This window comes from Mirounga angustirostris, unplaced genomic scaffold, assembly GCF_029215605.1.
Source record: "Mirounga angustirostris isolate CCGP_5_RB_7025 unplaced genomic scaffold, mMirAng1.0.hap1 SCAF_13, whole genome shotgun sequence".
Taxonomy (NCBI): domain Eukaryota; kingdom Metazoa; phylum Chordata; class Mammalia; order Carnivora; family Phocidae; genus Mirounga; species Mirounga angustirostris.
In genome coordinates, this window is record NW_026991721.1 from 25,293,034 (window position 1) to 25,312,422 (window position 19,389).

The window sequence follows — 19,389 nt, forward strand, 5'->3', positions numbered from 1 at the left end:
CCACTCAGGGATAGTGTGATGCCATCACCCTCTACTGGGTGAGCACTGAGTACTCTACTGAGTACAATTTAACGTTGCATTTGATCACAAGCTACATGTCATATTGTTCATATATTGGTTGCACTACTTGAGTTGGATTTCTGTCCCTTGCAACCAAAAGAGTTCAGGTTCCAGGGATGGGAGCATTTGAAGAACTACAATTGCTCCCCTCTCATCTGGTGTTCATGGTCCTGAGGAGTGTGGTTGAGAAAGCAAGCTGGAACCTCTAAAGCACATCCAAAGAGCAGGCTGGTTGTTCCCTGTGTCAGCTTCCTCATCTTACCCAGAGGGCCTCCTCCTGGAGCTGGCCCAGGTGTAGACCAAAAAAGACAATGTTTCTCTGTAACAAACCCCCCTTGCCAACACCCGTCCCTGCCCCAAGGCTACCAGCCTCCTGTCTCTTCAGACTGATCACTGGAATTCCATGGTGCTGCCTCTGTACATACCAGCTGAACAATGTTTCATACTCTTGGCCTTCTTCTTATTCCTTTATACACTTCTGTTTCAGTTACACATTGTTGTGTACCAAATTATCCCAAACTTAATGACATAAAACAATCACCATTTTTTTCTTCTGTTTGTATGTCCCACAGGTCAGGAATTTAGAGACGGTATGGTGGGATGGCTCCTGGATATCTGGGCCTTCAATTAGGAAGACTCGAATGGCAAGGGCTGGAGCCATCTGGAAGCTTCTTCCTTCACATATGCCTGGTGCCTGGGCTGAAGACTATTGACAACAATATGTAGCCTGTCCACAGTATGATGGCTTCATGTGGTAGCTCAGTGTTCCAAGAATGAGGTGAAAGCTGCATGGCCTTTCATGGCTTATCCTCAGGCCTCATCTTTACCTTCACATCTCTCATACTCTATTGGTTGAGACAGTTGCAGGACTGCTCAGATTCAAGGGGAGGGTAGGTAGGCTTCATTTCTTGATGGAACAATTGTCAAAGAATTTGCAGCCATGTTGGAAAACTGCCATACCTTAAATCGATCTATCCACTGTGTCAGTTACTAAGAGCCTTTATTTTGTGTAAGAATCTTCTGGTTACAAGGAAGAAAAATAATTCAAGCTAGCTTAGAAAAAAAAAGATATGGGCAATTTATTATAAGGATGCGATGGTATCTCACAGAACACCCCAAGAAGGTCACTATAGTACTATTGTGTGCTCAGGGACAGTAGGTACTAAGGCGTTAATGAGGCAAACTCATCCCTGTTGATGTATCTCCACTCCTGGGCAGTGATGCCCTAGTCCTGAAGGAAGGAACTGCTGTCCACCAATGGGAGGGATGGAGCACTGTGGCAGGCCTTCACACAACAGAGAGGAGGCCAAAGTAGGGGGCTGGTTGTGTCTCCCCAGGTGGGAGTTGGAACACTGAGCATCTAAACACATGGGTATTTTTTCTAGAAGGTCATCTTCGATCTTTCTTCCTATCTCTAACCCTCAGACTGACTCGCTATTCCCAGCCTAGCAGATTCAGTCATTCATTAAGTCAACAAATGTTTATCAAGTCTCTTCGATGAGCCTGGCACTAGGACAGTGAACCATTCAGGAGCCTGATGAAATGAAGAAATGCTCTGATCTGGGACCCAGGAACCCTGATTCTGCCAGTCACTCTTTATGTAACTTTGGACATGTACTCCATCTTCTGTGGGCCTCAGTTTCTCTATCAGTCAAATCAGGGCCTTCACCTTGAAGACCACTGAGGTCCCTTCAGAACCCCCAGAAGAAAGGATGATTCTGGCACAACAGGCACCTAAAATTTCAGTCCTCAACCTCAAGTTTATTTTCTGTCTTTTGCCTTTACTGCTGGCTGGCTTACTCCTGCTGTAATTTATTTAACTGAGCCGTGCTGAGCAGTTTGGAACTGAGTTTGCATGAATCACTGTCCATAAAATCAAGTTAAGTGGATTTCATTCCACACAGAGCACCTGTGTATATATTCGGGGAGAAGAAGCTGGATTTTCTTGGCTCTTCCAGACCACTGTTAGCATTGCTTCTTTACAGATATAGCATTCACCCTGTATTTATAGTCCATTGTTATAACAGCCTCCTTCAGAGACCTGGAAGTAAAATGTTGGATGCAATTTTTCCTTCAGATCATTTTATATAGCTCTCCTGTTTCTCTAGCTAGCTAGAAAAGCTAACATTGATTTCTTCTATTTTATCGGAGTTGGGAAATACCAGATTCAACTTCATTCAGTCATTCAACAAATATTTATTGAGTGTTACATGAAGTTATACTGAGCTAGATATGGGGGTGAGGGTTAAGGGGGAGGGTCATGCTGCTCAAAGGCCCTAAGAACTACGTGAAGTGTTAGGTAACCTCAATGCGGGGGGTTGTTGCCAGGCGTAAAACAGGAAATTCGATGTGTTGCTTCGAAGAAGAAACCAACAAAGGTGAGTGACTTGGGAAGGATCATGGAGAGTCTGGGGAGGATATTGAGCTTGTGAGAGGGATTCCTGTTTGGACCACTCCCTGTATTCACCCCCTCCCATCCCCATTTGACATAACCATCACCAGAATCATTTCAGTTTACCATATTGGAAAAAGATGTGATCAGGGGGTGGGGGGCCGGGTGGGGAAGAGGTTTGAGCAGAGATGAGCATTTGTGGGAAGAAATGCCCAAAGGGTCTGCTCTGGTGCTTGTGAAAATACTTTTTTTGGAGCCAGTGTGAGGGATTATAAAGGGATTTATTTCATTTTGTAACACGGCCAAAAACACAGGCAGACTGTGACTAAAATGGCGGGGTGAGGGACTGGCTATTTGGATCTTTGTTCTTATTTTCATTCTTGATAGAAAATGTACAATCTTCACCCTGCCATCGAATAAACATTTCACAGTTTTCCTGGACGATTTCAAAAATGCTATTCCATCTACCCTCTGGAACTCTGAGAGACATATTGAGATGCTGGGGAGGGATATGCCGGGACCTCCCTCCTGCCCCGACACTATGCTTACGGCCCTACCAACCTTTTGAGAAAATGGAATTGCTTAAAAAGACTTGAAGCTTTCGTTGCACCTGTGTCTGTATCCAGGCCACAAGCAAAATTTGCTTTGCTTAATGGGTTCTGTTTGTCGTGCTGTGTTGGGATAAGACGTGCCCACATTTCCCCAGCAGTTATTTGGGGAGCTTGAATGCCCAGATGGTGCTTTAGGCTGGGTGGTCTCTGCCAAGAGACTCTGGACAGCGCCGCTTCTGCCCTGGAGGAGTAATACAATGGTCCACTGAGCAGTGCTGTCCAAGCAAAATATAATGTGAGTGCTGTCCAAGCAAAATATAATGCCATATACATAATTTTAAAATTTCTAGTAGCCACATAAAAAAAGTTTTTTAAAAAGTGAGATTAATTTTAATAATATTTTATCCAATATATTTATTTTATCCAATATATCTAAAATATGATCATTTTGTCATAGACTTAATATGAAAATGATTAATGAGATACTTACATTCTTTTCTTTTAAAACAAAGTCTTCCAGGCGCCTGGGTGGCTCAGTCAGTTAAGTGTCTGCCTTCGGCTCAGGTCTTGATCCCGGGGTCCTGGGATTGAGCCCCGCATCAGGCTCCTTGCTCTGCGGGGAGCCTGCTTCTCCCTCTTCTCCCCACTTGTGCTCTCTCTCACTATCTCTATCTCTCTCTCTCTCAAATAAAGAAAGAAAATCTAAAAAAAAAAATTTTTTTTTTAACGAAGTCTTCCAAGTCTGGTATGTATTTTATACTACGGCACGTCTCATGTCAGACTACCCACATTTCAAGTGTTCAAGAGCTACGTGTAGCTAGTGACTACCATTTTGGACAGCATAGGTCTAGAATTCTCTTCCCATCCTTCTGCAGACCCCTTGAAGCCCGGGAGGGTCTTTTCTTTCAACCTTTATAAGCAATGAAGAGCCCAACCCTTTGGCTTTGAGTAGGAATAGCTCCCTACTTAATCCTCCAACTGCATAATTATCTCCATTACTCCCAGAAATAGTCTGGCAAATTCAGGGACCTTCCATTATGGTACCTATCACCCCCCACCCCTGTTTATGCTATATTCATACTCTGTTTGTGTTTCATGCTCTGGCGCTTTCTGTACTTTATCCTTCTAAAACTTACCTTTCCTGGGGGCTTTTTTCCCTCAAGGGCTCTGAGGGAATAATGGTGGTAAGGGCTATTGGTAGTCTTCTTGGGTCTTAGCATGCACCAACCCGCTTCAAAATTACAGATAACACATGGCCATGGGGCAGGACAGCAAGAGCATTGGAACTGGAAAGAATTTAGAGAGCTCCTAGTCTGGTGTTTTTAAAACTGAGATACGAGTTGCAAAACATAAAATTAACCATTTTCAGTGTACAATTCAGAGACATTTAGTACATTAGCAACGTTATGTAACCATCACCTCCATCTAGTACTAAGACATTTTCATCACTGCAGAGGAAATCCTAGCCCCATTATAGCAGTCACTCCCCAGCTCCGCCACCCACCACCCCACCACCCCACCACCTTCCTCTAGCTCCTGGCAACCACTGCTTTCTGCTTTCTGTTTTATGGATTTGCCTGTTCTGGATATTCCATGTAAATGGATCGTGCAAGATGTAAACTTTTGCATCAGGGTTCTTTCGCTTAGCATCATGCTTTTGAGGTTCATTCATGCTGTTGCATGTGTCATGACTTCATTTCTTTTTATTGATGAATAATATTCCACTGCATGTATATACCACACTTAGCACATCCTTGCTAACCCTTGTTATTTTCCAACATTTGTTTTGTCTTGTTTTTTAAAAAAAATTACAGCCGCCTAGTGGGTATGAAGTGGTATCTCATTGTGCTTTTTATTTTTTTTAATTTTTTTTTTTTAAGATTTTACTTATTTATTTGACAGACAGAGACAGACACAGAGAGAGAGGGAACACAAGCAGGGTGAGTGGGAGAGGGAGAAGCAGGCATCCCGCTGAGCAGGGAGCCCGATGCGGGGCTCGATCCCAGGACCCTGGGATCATGACCTGAGCCGAAGGCAGATGCTTAATGACTGAGCCACCCAGGCGCCCCTGTGGTCTTCATCTTTGTATCAGATGATATAGTCTTTTTTTTTTTTAAGATTTTATTTATTTATTTGACAGAGAAAGGTAGAGACACAGCGAGAGAGGGAACACAAGCAGGGGGAGTGGGAGAGGGAGAAGCAGGCTTCCCGCCGAGCAGGGAGCCTGATATGGGACTCGATCCCAGGACCCTGGGATCATGACCTGAGCCGAAGGCAGATGCTTAACGACTGAGCCACCCAGGTGCCCCTCTCATTGTGCTTTTTAAAAAGGCTTTTAAATTAATAAACTTAAATGTTTTAATTTAATTTTTAATTTTTAATTTTTAATTTTTTAAAGCCATTTCAGGAAGGTCCAGAGTGTTGCTATCTACCTCCTATCCCCACACATACACAACCTTCCCCACTATGATGTCCTCCACCACACTGGTACATTCTAACAATTGATGACCCTACACAGATGCACCATTATCACTCACAGTCCGTAGTTTCCATTAGCTCTCCCTCTTCATGTTGTATATCCTCTGGGTTTTTTTTTTTTTTAAGATTTTATTTATTTATTTGACAGAGAGAGACACAGCGAGAGAGGGAACACAAGCAGGGGGAGTGGAAGAGGGAGAAGCAGGCTTCCCGCGGAGCAGGGAGTCCGATGCGGGGCTCGATCCCAGGACCCTGGGATCATGACCCGAGCTGAAGGCAGTCGCTTAACCAACTGAGCCACCCAGGCGCCCCTATCCTCTGGGTTTTGGTGAATGTACAATGACATGCATGCCACCATTGTAGTATCGTTCAGAGTCGTTTCACTGCCCTAAAAATCCTCTGTGCTCTGTCTCATTGTGGTTTTGATTTGTGTTTCCCAAGTGACTCATGATGTTCAACCTCAGTCTAGTGGTTTTTCTGCAGCGCCTTGAGAAGCCCCCTGAGGGACTGCCATGGTAAGGAAGAGGAGACGCAACAGAGAGCAACAGTATTCAGGGCCCCCACACCCCCCTCCACCACAGTCACTCCACTCATGTCTACTGGGCATGTTTGACTTATTCAATATTCCATCTGAGCAGGGGGTTTTGAGGTTCACGTAAATTTGGCAGTCATTTACCTGGTCTTACATTTTTGCATCTCCATTTTACATATGACAAAATTGACATCACAAGAAGCAGATACTTGGCTAGTGTCTTGAGATTGGTAACTTCTTTTTTTTTCTTTTTTTTTTTTTAAAGATTTTATTTATTTATTTGCGAGAGAGAGAATGAGAGACAGAGAGCATGAGAGGGGAGAGGGTCAGAGGGAGAAGCAGACTCCCTGCCGAGCAGGGAGCCCATGCGGGACTCGATCCCGGGACTCCAGGATCATGACCTGAGCCGAAGGCAGTCGCTTAACCAACTGAGCCACCCAGGCGCCCGAGATTGGTAACTTCTAAAACCAGTAGTGGAGCCCTGCTTTTCTGAGTCCTGGTCCCACTTTCTTTCAACGCTCTCACCCTGTTATTAATAACCACAACAACGGGAACTATCACATAGTAAATGCTTACATGTGGCGGGCACTCTGGTGACACTGTCAAGTAACCCTCTCAGAATAACTTTAAAAGCTTCATTCCATTGTGAGGCGCAAGGGACACTTAGAATGGATATCTTCACCGTGGGCTGCCAGACTCCTCTCCAATGTCATGCCTACCCCTTTCCACTCTAGAACTCTGCTCCAGGCACACCACGTTCTCGCTGTTCTGTGTGAAGCCCACCATGTGCCAGCCTCAAAGCTTCTCTTCACTCTGCTCTCCTGTCCCCTAAATGATAAACTTTTACAGCAGCTTAAATAAAAGAGTTATTACTTCATCACCCACTGGAGGTCTGGAAGTAAGCAGACCTCTGACGTGGGGGTCATCAGAGATCCAGGTTGCTTTTTTCCGGCTCTATCACCTTAGAGTGTATCTTCCATTTTTTTTTTTTAAAGATTTTATTTATTTATTTGACAGAGAGAGACACAGCGAGAGAGGGAACACAAGCAGGGGGAGTGGGAGAGGGAGAAGCAGGCTCCCCGCAGAGCAGGGAGCCCGATGTGGGACTCGATCCCAGGACTCTGGGATCATGACCTGAGCTGAAGGCAGTCGCTTAACCAACTGAGCCACCCAGGCGCCCCGAGTGTATCTTCCATTTTAATGGTTCAACATGGTGTTGGACCACTAGCAACTCTACCTGTGTTCCAGGCAGTAGGAAGGAGGAAGGGGAGGAGGGCAAAAATGGAGCACTTCCCAGCCGAGTCAATTTCCTCCCAGCAGCCTTCCCAGAGACCCCACAAAATGCCTACTTAGATCTCACTTGGCCTCAGTTAAATTGCAAGAGAAGCTGGGAAATGAATTTTTTTTTAGCTTATCTTTTGTCACACCAAATAAAATTGGGGTTCTATCCTAAAGAATGAGGGGAGTACGGATATTTGGAGACACCTATGGTCTATCACAGGTGTTCATTGGAAGTACTTTTTAATGGTGAAAATTTGGAAATAATATAAATCTGAAAACATGATTGACTCAATAAATTAACTGATTCATCAATATCACGCATGCTTAAATATTACATTTTAGAAGAATATTTAATGACATGGTAAAATGTTTATGATACTAAGTTGAGTGAAAAAGAAATGACTGCTTTTCTAAGAAAACAATTAAGATATTCTATAAAAATCATAAAAGAGGGGGGCGCATGGGTGGCTCAGTCATTTAAGTGTCCGACTCTTGATTTTGGCTCAGGTCATGATCTCAGGGTCGTGAGATCGAGCCCTGCGTTGGGCTCCGCTTTGGGTATGGAGCCTGCTTAAGATTCTCTCTCTCCCTCTCCCACCCCACTCTCTCCCTCTCTTTCTTAAAAAAAAAAAAAAGAACCATAAAAGAGGATCAGCTACTTGATATTATAAAAGAATTATGGTACTCTGGATATCTTTTAAAAAGAGTCCTTATCGGAGAGGGAGCAAGATGGCGGAGGAGTAGGAGACCTGGATTTTGTCTGGTCTCAGGAATTCAGCTGGATAGGGATCAAACCATTCTGAACACCTACAAACCCAACAGGAGATCAAAGAAAAGAAGAGCAACAACTTTCTGAACAGAAAAGCGACCACTTTCTGGAAGGTAGGACGTGCGGAGAAGTGAATCCGAGGCGATATTCGGGAGGATAGACGGCGGGGGAGGGGCCTCCGTCGGCCGCTTCTGGCAAGTGATAGAGCCGCGGAGCACAAAATCGGAACTTTTAAAAGTCTGCTCCGCCGAGGGACGTCACTCTGGTGGCTAAGCGGGGGGTGGAACCCTCCGGGACAGTGTGGTCTCAGGACCCTCGGGGTCACAGAAAGACCGGGGGTGCCTGAGTGCGGCAGAGCTCCCAGGTATCGGAGCAGGGAAGCCGGCTGCAGAGGCGGAGCCCAGGCGTGGGCTCTCAGCTCGGGGTTGACATAAACCGTGATCCGCGGCACAGCCGGGCCACTGCTCCTCCAGCAGGGACCCAAAAAGCGGCAGATCCGGGGAGACTCACCTTCCTCCCCCGGGAGGAGCCGCGCGGGAGGGCACCGCAGGGATCTGCTGGGTTCGGAGACTCCACCCGGGTCGGGTGCCAGAGATAGAAACGCGCAGTCACAGGCCGGTTGAGCATGGAGTGCAGCCGGAGACCGGGGAGACGGGAGTGACTGACGGCTTTTCTCTGGGGACGCACTGAGGAGCGGGCCCGAGTTCTCGGCTCCTCCGGGGCGGAGATTGGGAGGCCGCCATTTTCACGCTCCGCCTCCAAAGCTGTACGGAAAGCTCGCAGGGAACAAAAGCCCCGGAGAGCAAACCTGAGCAGATGACTTAGCCGGGAGGGGGCAAGGGCGGGGCAATTCCGCCTCCGGCAGAGACATTTGGGAACCACGGCAACAGGCCCCTCCCCAGAAGATCAGCGAGAACAGCCAGCCAAGACCAAGTTTACCGATCAATGAGAACGGCAGAACTCCAGCGCTAGGGGAATACTGCACATAGAATTCACGGCTTTTTTACCATGATTCCTTAGTCTTTTAAAGTTAATTTTTTTTTTTAACTGTCTTTTTGTCTTTTTATTTCTTTTTGAATTTTTCTTTTTCCCTTTTTCAAACAACATCTTATCAATCCCTTTTTTTAAAAAAAAAACATTTTTATTTTTCATTTTTAGAGTCATATTCTATCCCTTCATAGTAGTTACCCATATTTTTGGCTTATATATATAAGTTGTTCTCTCTTTAAAATTTTGAGATAGTTTCTTCTAACAGATTAAAATATACCCTAAATCTCTAGTATATGGTGTTTTCTATTCCCCTGCCTGATCACATCCTCTCCCTTTTTTTTCTTTTTCTTTTTTCTTTTTTAAATCTTCTTCTTTCTTTTTCAAACAACTTCTTATCAATTCCTTTTATAAAATTTTTTATAATTTCCATTTTTACAGTCATTTTCTATCCCTTCATCATATCAACCCTTATTTTTGTACATATATCTTTTTCTTTCTTTAAAATTTTGGGAGACACTTTCTTCTAAAAGACCAAAACACACCCCAAATCTAGTGTGTGGCACTGATCTATATACCATATAGATCATATTTGATCACATTCTGGTTTTTCTTTTGTTGTTGTTGTTTTGTTTTGTTTGTTTTTGTTTTTATCTTTATCTTTTTCTTTTTTTTTCTTTTTCTTTTTTCTCTCTTTCCCCTTCTTATCCCACTGCTTCAGGTCTTTTCTGATTTGTTTAGAGTATATTTTCTGGGGACGTGGTTACTCTGCTAGCATTTTGTTCTCTCATTAATCTATTCTCCTCTGCACAAAATGACGAGACGGAAAAAATCACCTCAACAAAAAGAACAAGAGGCAGTACCGACTGCCAGGGACCTACTCAATACGGACATTAGTACGATGTCAGATCTAGAGTTCAGAATCATCACTTTAAAGATACTAGCTGGGCTTGAAAAAAATATGGAAGTTATTAGAGAAACTCTTTCTGGAGAAGTAAAAGAGCTAAAATCCAACCAAGTAGAAATCAAAAAGGCTATTAATGAGGTGCAATCAAAATTGGGGGCGCTAACTGCTAGAATAAATGAGGCAGAAGAGAGAATCAGTAATATAGAAGATGAAATGCTGGAAAATAAAGAAGCTGAGAAAAAGAGAGATAAACAACTACTGGATCATGAGGGCAGAATTCGAGAGATAAGCGATACCATAAGACGAAACAACATTAGAATAATTGGGATCCCAGAAGAAGAAGAAAGAGAGAGAGGGGCAGAAGGTATAATGGAGCAAATTATAGCAGAGAACTTCCCTAATTTGGGGAAAGAAACAGGCATGAAAATCCAGGAAGCACAGAGAACCCCTCTCAAAATCAATAAAAATAGGTCAACTCCCCGACATCTAATAGTAAAACTTACGAGTCTCAGAGACAAAGAGAAAATCCTGAAAGCAGCTCGGGAGAAGAGATATGTAACCTACAATGGTAGAAACATTAGATTGGCAACAGACCTATCCACAGAGACCTGGCAGGCCAGAAAGGACTGGCAGTATATATTCAGAGCACTAAATGAGAAAAATATGCAGCCAAGAATACTCTATCCAGCTAGGCTGTCATTGAAAATTGAAGGAGAGATAAAAAGCTTCCAGGACAAACAAAAACTAAAGGAATTTGCAAACACAAAACCAGCCCTACAGGAAATCTTGAAAGGGGTCCTCTAAGCAAAGAGAGACCCTAAAAGCAACATAGACCAGAAAGGAACACAGACAATATACGGTAACAGTCACCTTACAGGCAATACAATGGCACTAAATTCCTATCTTTCAATAGTTACCTTGAATGTAAATGGGCTAAATGCCCCAATCAAAAGACACAGGCTAACAGACTGGATTAAAAAACAAGATCCATCGATATGCTGTCTGCAAGAGACTCATTTTAGACCCAAAGACACCCCCAGATTGAAAGTGAGGGGGTGGAAAACCATTTACCATGCTAATGGACACCAAAAGAAAGCTGGGGTGGCAATCCTTATATCAGACAAATTAGATTTTAAACCAAAGACTGTAATAAGAGATGAGGAAGGACACTATATCATACTTAAAGGATCTATCCAACAAGAAGATCTAACAATTGTAAATATCTATGCCCCTAACATGGGAGCAGCCAATTATATAAGGCAATTAATAACAAAAGCAAAGAAACACATCAACAACAATACAATAATAGTGGGGGACTTTAACATCCCCCTCACTGAAATGGACAGATCATCTAAGCAAAAGATCAACAAGGAAATAAAGACTTTAAATGACACACTGGACCAAATGGACTTCACAGACATATTCAGAACATTCCACCCCAAAGCAACGGAATACACATTCTTCTCTAGTGCCCATGGAACATTCTCCAGAATCGATCACATCCTAGGTCATAAATCAGGTCTCAACCGGTACCAAAAGATTGGGATCATTCCCTGCCTATTTTCAGACCACAATGCTTTGAAACTAGAACTCAATCCCAAGAGGAAAGTCGGAAAGAACTCAAATACATGGAGGCTAAAGAGCATCCTACTGAAGAATGAATGGGTCAACCAGGAAATTAAAGAAGAATTAAAAAAATACATGGAAACCAATGAAAATGAAAACACAACTGTTCAAAATCTTTGGGATGCAGCAAAGGCAGTCCTAAGAGGAAAGTATATAGCAATACAAGCCTTTCTCAAGAAACAAGAAAGGTCTCAAGTACACAACCTAACCCTACACCTAAAGGAGCTGGAGAAAGAACAGCAAATAAAGCCTAAACCCAGCAGGAGAAGAGAAATCATAAAGATCAGAGCAGAAATCAATGAAATAGAAACTAAAAGAACAGTAGAACAGATCAACGAAACTAGGAGCTGGTTCTTTGAAAGAATTAACAAGATTGATAAACCCCTGGCCAGACTTATCAAAAAGAGAAGAGAAATGACCCAAATCAACAAAATCATGAATGAAAGAGGAGAGATCACAACCAACACCAAAGAAATACAAACAATTATAAGAACATATTATGAGCAACTCTATGCCAGCAAATTAGATAACCTGGAAGAGATGGATGCATTCCTAGAGATGTATCAACTACCAAAACTGAACCAGGATGAAATAGAAAACCTGAACAGACCTATAACCACTAAGGAAATTGAAGCAGTCATCAAAAATCTCCCAAAAAACAAAAGCCCAGGGCCAGATGGCTTCCCAGGGGAATTCTACCAAACATTTCAAGAAGAATTAATACCTATTCTTCTGAAACTGTTCCAAAAAATAGAAACGGAAGGAAAACTTCCAAACTCATTTTATGAGGCCAGCATTACCTTGATCCCCAAACCAGACAAAGACCCCATCAAAAAGGAGAATTACAGACCAATATCCCTGATGAACATGGATGCAAAAATTCTCACCAAAATACTAGCCAATAGGATCCAACAGTACATTAAAAGGATTATTCACCATGACCAAGTGGGATTTATCCCTGGGCTGCAAGGTTGGTTCAACATCCGCAAATCAATCAATGTGATACAGTACATTAACAAAGGAAAGAACAAGAATCATATGATCCTCTCAATAGATGCAGAAAAAGCTTTTGACAAAGTACAGCATCCTTTCTTGATCAAAACTCTTCAGAGTATAGGGATAGAGGGTACATACCTCAATATCATAAAAGCCATCTATGAAAAACCTACAGCAAATATTATTCTCAATGGGGAAAAACTGAGAGCTTTCCCCCTAAGGTCAGGAACGCGGCAGGGATGTCCACTATCACCACTGCTATTCAACATAGTATTGGAAGTCCTAGCCACAGCAATCAGACAACAAAAAGAAATCAAAGGCATCCAAATTGGCAAAGAAGAAGTCAAACTCTCACTCTTTGCAGATGATATGATACTTTATGTGGAAAACCCAAAAGACTCCACCCCAAAACTGCTAGAACTCATACAGGAATTCAGTAAAGTGGCAGGATATAAAATCAATGCACAGAAGTCAGTGGCATTCCTATACACCAACAACAAGACAGAAGAAAGAGAAATTAAGGAGTCGATCCCATTTACAATTGCACCCAAAACCATAAGATACCTAGGAATAAATCTAACCAAAGAGACAAAGGATCTTTACTCAGAAAACTATAAAATACTCATGAAAGAAATTGAGGAAGACACAAAGAAATGGAAAAACGTTCCATGCTCATGGATTGGAAGAACAAATATTGTGAAGATGTCAATGCTACCTAGAGCAATCTACACATTCAATGCAATCCCCATCAAAATACCATCCACTTTTTTCAAAGAAATGGAACAAATAATCCTAAAATTTGTATGGAACCAGAAAAGACCCCGCATAGCCAGAGGAATATTGAAAAAGAAAAGCAAAGCCGGTGGCATCACAATTCCGGACTTCAAGCTCTATTACAAAGCTGTCATCATCAAGACAGCATGGTACTGGCACAAAAACAGACACATAGATCAATGGAACAGAATAGAGAGCCCAGAAATGGACCCTCAACTCTATGGTCAACTAATCTTCGACAAAGCAGGAAAGAATGTCCAATGGAACAAAGACAGTCTCTTCAACAAATGGTGTTGGGAAAATTGGATAGACACATGCAGAAGAATGAAACTGGACCACTTCCTTACACCACACACAAAAATAGACTCCAAATGGCTGAAAGACCTCAATGTGAGACAGGAGTCCATCAAAATCCTAAAGGAGAACACAGGCAACAACCTCTTTGACCTCAGCCGAAGCAACTTCTTCCTAGAAACATCGCCAAAGGCAAGGGAAGCAAGGGCAAAAATGAACTATTGGGACTTCATCAAGATAAAAAGCTTTTGCAAAGCAAAGGAAACAGTTAAGAAAACCAAAAGACAACCGACAGAATGGGAGAAGATATTTGCAAATGACATATCAGATAAAGGGCTAGTATCCAAAATCTATAAAGAACTCATCAAACTCAACACCCAAAGAACAAAGAATCCAATTAAGAAATGGGCAGAAGACATGAACAGACATTTTTCCAAAGAAGACATCCAAATGGCCAACAGACACATGAAAAAGTGCTCAATATCGCTCGGCATCAGGGAAATCCAAATCAAAACCTCAATGAGGTATCACCTCACACCAGTCAGAATGGCTAAAATTAACAAGTCAGGAAACGACAGATGTTGGCGGGGATGCGGAGAAAGGGGAACCCTCCTACACTGTTGGTGGGAATGCAAACTGGTGCAGCCACTCTGGAAAACTGTATGGAGGTTCCTCAAAAAGTTAAAAATAGAGCTACCATATGATCCAGCAATTGCACTACTGGGTATTTACCCCAAAGATACAAAAGTAGGGATCCGAAGGGGTACGTGCACCCCGATGTTTATAGCAGCAATGTCCACAATAGCCAAACTGTGGAAAGAGCCAAGATGTCCATCGACAGATGAATGGATAAAGAAGATGTGGTATATATATACAATGGAATATTATGCAGCCATCAAAAGGAATGAGATATTGCCATTTGCAACAACGTGGATGGAACTGGAGGGTATTATGTTGAGTGAAATAAGTCAAACAGAGAAAGACATGTATCATATGATCTCACTGATATGAGGAATTCTTAATCGCAGGAAACAAACTGAGTGTTGTTGGAGTGGGGGGTGGGGTGGGAGGGATGGGGTGACTGGGTGATAGACACTGGGGAGTGTATGTGCTCTGGTAAGCGCTGTGAATTGTGCAAGACTGTTGAATCTCAGATCTGTACCTCTGAAACAAATAATGCAATATATGTTAAGAAAAAAAAAAGAAGAAGAAGAAGAAGAAGGTAGCAGGAGGGGAAGAATGAAGCGGGGGAAATCGGAGGGGTAGACGAACCATGAGAGACGATGGACTCTGAAAAACAAACAGGGTTCTAGAGGGGAGGGGGGTGGGAGGATGGGTTAGCCTGGTGGTGGGTATTTAGGAGGGCACATTCTGCATGGAGCACTGGGTGTTGTGCACAAACAATGAATCATGGAACACTTCATCTAGAACTAATGTTGTAATGTAAGGGGATTAACATAAGAATAAAAAAATTAAAAAAAAAAAAAAAAAAAAAGAGTCCTTATCATTTGGTGATGTATTTATGGATGAAATGTTATGATGTCTAGAATTTGCTTTACAGTGAAGGAGAAACAATGTTGGGGTGGGGGTACATAGATAAAACAAGAATGGCCATACGTGGATAATTGTTGAAGCTGTGAATAGAAAATGGAGGTTTGTGATCCTATTTTCATTTTCTTTTATGCAGGTTTGAAACTTTCCATAATAAAATTTTTTTTTAAAAAAAGGATGAAGTACAAGTCATTTAACCTCTGTCTCATTTCTCAAGTGGACTAATAATAATAATTAGTTCACAGGGTGGAGCAGAGATTAAATGAAATGATAGGTTATGTAAAAATACTTAGAGAAGAATAAAGGCAGTCAGAAGTGCCAGTTACTCCCAGCAGGATGGAGCTAGCATAAAGCCAAGTTAGAGACAAAAGCCAGACTCTCTGACTCTGCTTCCCTGGAGGCTTTCACTCTCTACTTTGCCTTCCCTGCTAACCCGCACCCCCACCCTCACCAGGGGTGGCGAGAAGGTTCTGGGACAGCTAGGTGCAATTCACAGCCAATGGCGAGGCAGGTTCCATGCTCGGCTCTCCCAGGCCTCCAATGCCACCCCTAGAAGTCCCTACCTTCTTGGTCCGTGCATGGGGTCCATAGACCACTCTGCACAGATGTTACCCACTCAGCTGCCACAGGCTGGGTCATAGTCACAGGCTCCAACTGACTGTGTGGCCTTGTGTAAATGACAACCTCCCAGGGCCTCACTGTTCCTCTGTCCAAGGAAGGGATTGAACACATGGTTTCCAAGGATACTGTGCCCTTGATGTTTTCAGAAGATAAATGTTAATAATGTAATAACAACAACAGCCAACATATGTTGGGTACCATCTATAAAAAAGGTACAATGCTAAGCACCTTATAGGCTTTAATTCATGTAATTCTTCACCCTTTACAAGGCAGGGTCTATTATTAGCTTGTTGTTACAAATGAAAACGTAGGTTCCGAGAGGGTAAATCACTTGCTGGAGGTCTCTGAGATGGTAGGTAGCGGAGCTGGGTTTTGAACTCAGGCAGAATGGCCCCAGAGTTTAATAAACAGGAGAAAAGAGCAGCCTGCGTGGCATTCTCTGTTAAGATGGCAGCATCCATCCTAAGTTGTCACTTTAAATTCTGGAGTCCCTGACAAAGCTATGGGTCTGGGAAACTCAGGAAAGAAGACCCCAGTATTTCTCCTAAGGAATGAGGAGCTGTTCTGGGCGTCCACTGTGGAGCTCAGAACAGGCTTTCAATGTCCCACTTAGGTTAAGGAGACGCTGGACTGATGGTCAGTTGGCATGGATCAGTTTGGTCTTCTGGGTTGTTTCCTGCTGTGACAGTTTTGGTTAGCCCATTCCCATGGTGTGCTGGTTGTCAAATATTTATATCACCCTCGAAGAAAGAACTATCTGTAAGGATTTAAAAGTCGGGCAATCTTCTCAGAGGAGTCTGGGGAGATTCTCAGAAAATGATAGCTCTCTGGTTTGGGTAGATAACCAGGCCATGCACTTGATGGCCCTTCAAAGTCCTGCACAGGCCCCAGAATCTCATAAACATGGCTAGACTGGCCACTCTTGTTTGGAGAAAAAGATCAGTCAAAACCACAAAGATCTATAGTGTTTCCACGAAGTTCTATAGTGGAAACATGTTTTTGCCAGCCCAGCTTTCCCAGTTCCATTCTTTAGATTCTCTACCTCGTCATTCCTCTGGAGAACTAGCTCTCCTCTCCACTTCATTTCCTAGTGGGACCGTCCATCATGGTGACTCATCCCCCCCAGGCCAAGGGAGGGCCACGTGTCCCAGCTGCTCTCTCGGAATATGAATCCTGGATCAAAATACAGGCACATCCCCAAACAACACCTTCAAAAGAGCAAACTCCGGTTTCTATTATTTCTGAGACCCAGCGATTTAGCCTTTTTTGTCAATTACACCTCCTAGCCTGACAGTACTTTTATTTCCTGAAGTTATCCACAGTCTGTTTCTGTTGCCTATAACAAAAACAACAACAACAACAACAACAACAACAACAAAAAAACAAAAGCAAAACCCTTTCTCACATTGGGTTCATTATCAGAGGTCAGTGCTTTTTTTCTTAGAAGCTTTTAATCCTAAATGACAGACCATTCCTGCCTGGCCCAACCACTCCCAACCCCAACCCTAAGTCCTTTCTCTTCCATTTTATTCCAGAGCATCCTGGGCCAGAGTGGAAAAGAGCTCTTGTCAATGTGCTAAGCTTTACCTTGAGGGATGAGTGAGGACACCCTTTAAATTACCTATAAAACCCTTTGATTCACTCAGCAGAGGTTGCCATGGGCAATTTGCTAAGCTTATTGATTATTTTCTGTTTAAATTAAAGTTTGATGTCCTGGAACAGGCTGTGCAGTGCATGGAGTTAATGGAAAAGGTTGAGATCCAGGGGAGAGACACTCGCTGGGGAAATGGAGGGTATTCAAGGGGAAAACAGGGAGTCTATGAAGAGGAGATTATCAGCGCCAAGTTGTAGTAAATATGATGGTGATAAAAAAGATAGAGAATGGAATTCTTTTATGGAGAAGGGCAGCCTCCTGGACATTTAAAGCCTCAGGAAGACGGTGGAAAAAATGTATTCATTCCACAGATATTTGTTGCATGCCTGTTATGTACCAGGCATTGTGCTGGACACTGGGGGAAAATAACATAGAAAGCACAACTCTTGCCTCTATGTTTTACGTTGGTGGTTCTCAAAGTATGTTCCCTGGCACAGCAACATCCCCATTTGCCTGGAAATGTGTTAGCCATGCAGATTCTTGGGTCCCACCTAGACCTACTGAATCAGAAACGCTGGAAGTGGGGTCCCGTCCCTTCCAGGTGAATCTGATGCATGCCACAGTCTGAGAACCGCTGCTCTAGGGATGGGCCTCAGGGGTCTGCCAGCCAGGAGCTCAGTTTGCATGGTGTTATTATTGCCAATGTCTGTTGAGTATTTATCATTGCTGGATATTGTGCGAAGCATGACATGTGGGTTGTGTCATTTCATTCTCCCAACAACCCTGTTAGTGGCAGATGACAGGGAGGCACACTGAAAGTAAGGGGCGTAGGTAGAATTCAAAGGTCAGAGCCTAACCACGCTGCTCTGCGGGGTCCTGAACACCAAACCCCCACAAGCTCTGTGACGCATTTGGCCCTGGCCACAGCTGATCTGCAGATAGAGACAGAACTATGGCTTCCCCCAGATGAGGTATATTGTGCAGCTGGGTTTCAGATGCTTGAGGAAGGAAAAGAAGGGTGGAATGGACGAGGAAAGGGGCAGAGGGCCAGCTGGGCTGCAAGGAGAGGCCAGGCCCACAGACCCACATACACAGTTTGTCCTCATCTTAAGGGAGGCTAGCATTCAAAATCACCACATAATGATCAGGTAGAGGGGAATCTTGTCAACTCACTCAGAAAGGGATTTCATGTCATGATGCCTACGTTCAAGCCCTTTAATTCTTCTACTTATAGTGTGTACTTGTTTTTTATTGCTGCTGTAACAAAATCAGTATTGGTTTCATATATCTGCTGTAACAAATTACCACAGACTTAGTAACCTAAAACACCATGAATATATTCTCTGACAGCTCTAGGGGTCAGACGTCTACAGTCAAAGTGTTGGCAAGGCCATATTGCTTCTGAAGGCTTCAGGGGAGAATCCATTTTCTTCCCTTTTCCAGCTTCTGGATGCTGCTTGCAATCCTTGGCTTATGGCCCCTTCCTCTGTCTTCAAAGTCAGCCACGTAGCATCTTCTCTCCTATCTGACCTCTGCGATTCTCACATCCTTCTCTGATTCTTAGCCTCCTCTCTCCCTCTTACAAGAAACTTTGTGATTATATTAGGTCCAACTAAATAATCCAGAATAACTTCCTCATCTCTGTACCTTAACTTAATCCATCAGCAAAGTCATTTTGCCCTGTCAGTAAACATATTCACAGGTTCTGGGAATTAGGATATACATATCTTGGGAGGTCGGGGGGGATTATTCTGTTTATCATACTTCATGACATTAGGAAAGTCACTTTTCTTTCTGGAAGGTTCTAGTTCTTCCCAAAATGAGGATTGTAATAATTCTTGGTCCTAATCTTTCAGGGTTGTGATTGAAATGATATACATGTTCATTGCAATCACATTTGTAAATATTATTATTGCCTCAGTTTCTTCATCTGACAAATGGGGATAAGTGATGTTTCTTCTTCATTCCGTTAAGAG

General features: G+C 43.1%; 1 long non-coding RNA gene across 1 annotated transcript in view; it reads right to left on the reverse strand.

Annotated features, from left to right (window-relative positions):
* Nucleotides 1–2,022: 2,022 nt before the first annotated feature.
* LOC135362340 (uncharacterized) overlaps nt 2,023–19,389 on the reverse strand; it is a 32,414-nt gene continuing 15,047 nt past the window's right edge. Inside the window, exons 4-7 of the long non-coding RNA XR_010406910.1 lie at nt 4,140–4,289; nt 3,494–3,705; nt 3,014–3,244; nt 2,023–2,468 (exon numbers count right to left, since the gene is read on the reverse strand). This is a non-coding gene — a long non-coding RNA (uncharacterized LOC135362340). The remainder of the gene's footprint in view (nt 2,469–3,013; nt 3,245–3,493; nt 3,706–4,139; nt 4,290–19,389) is intronic.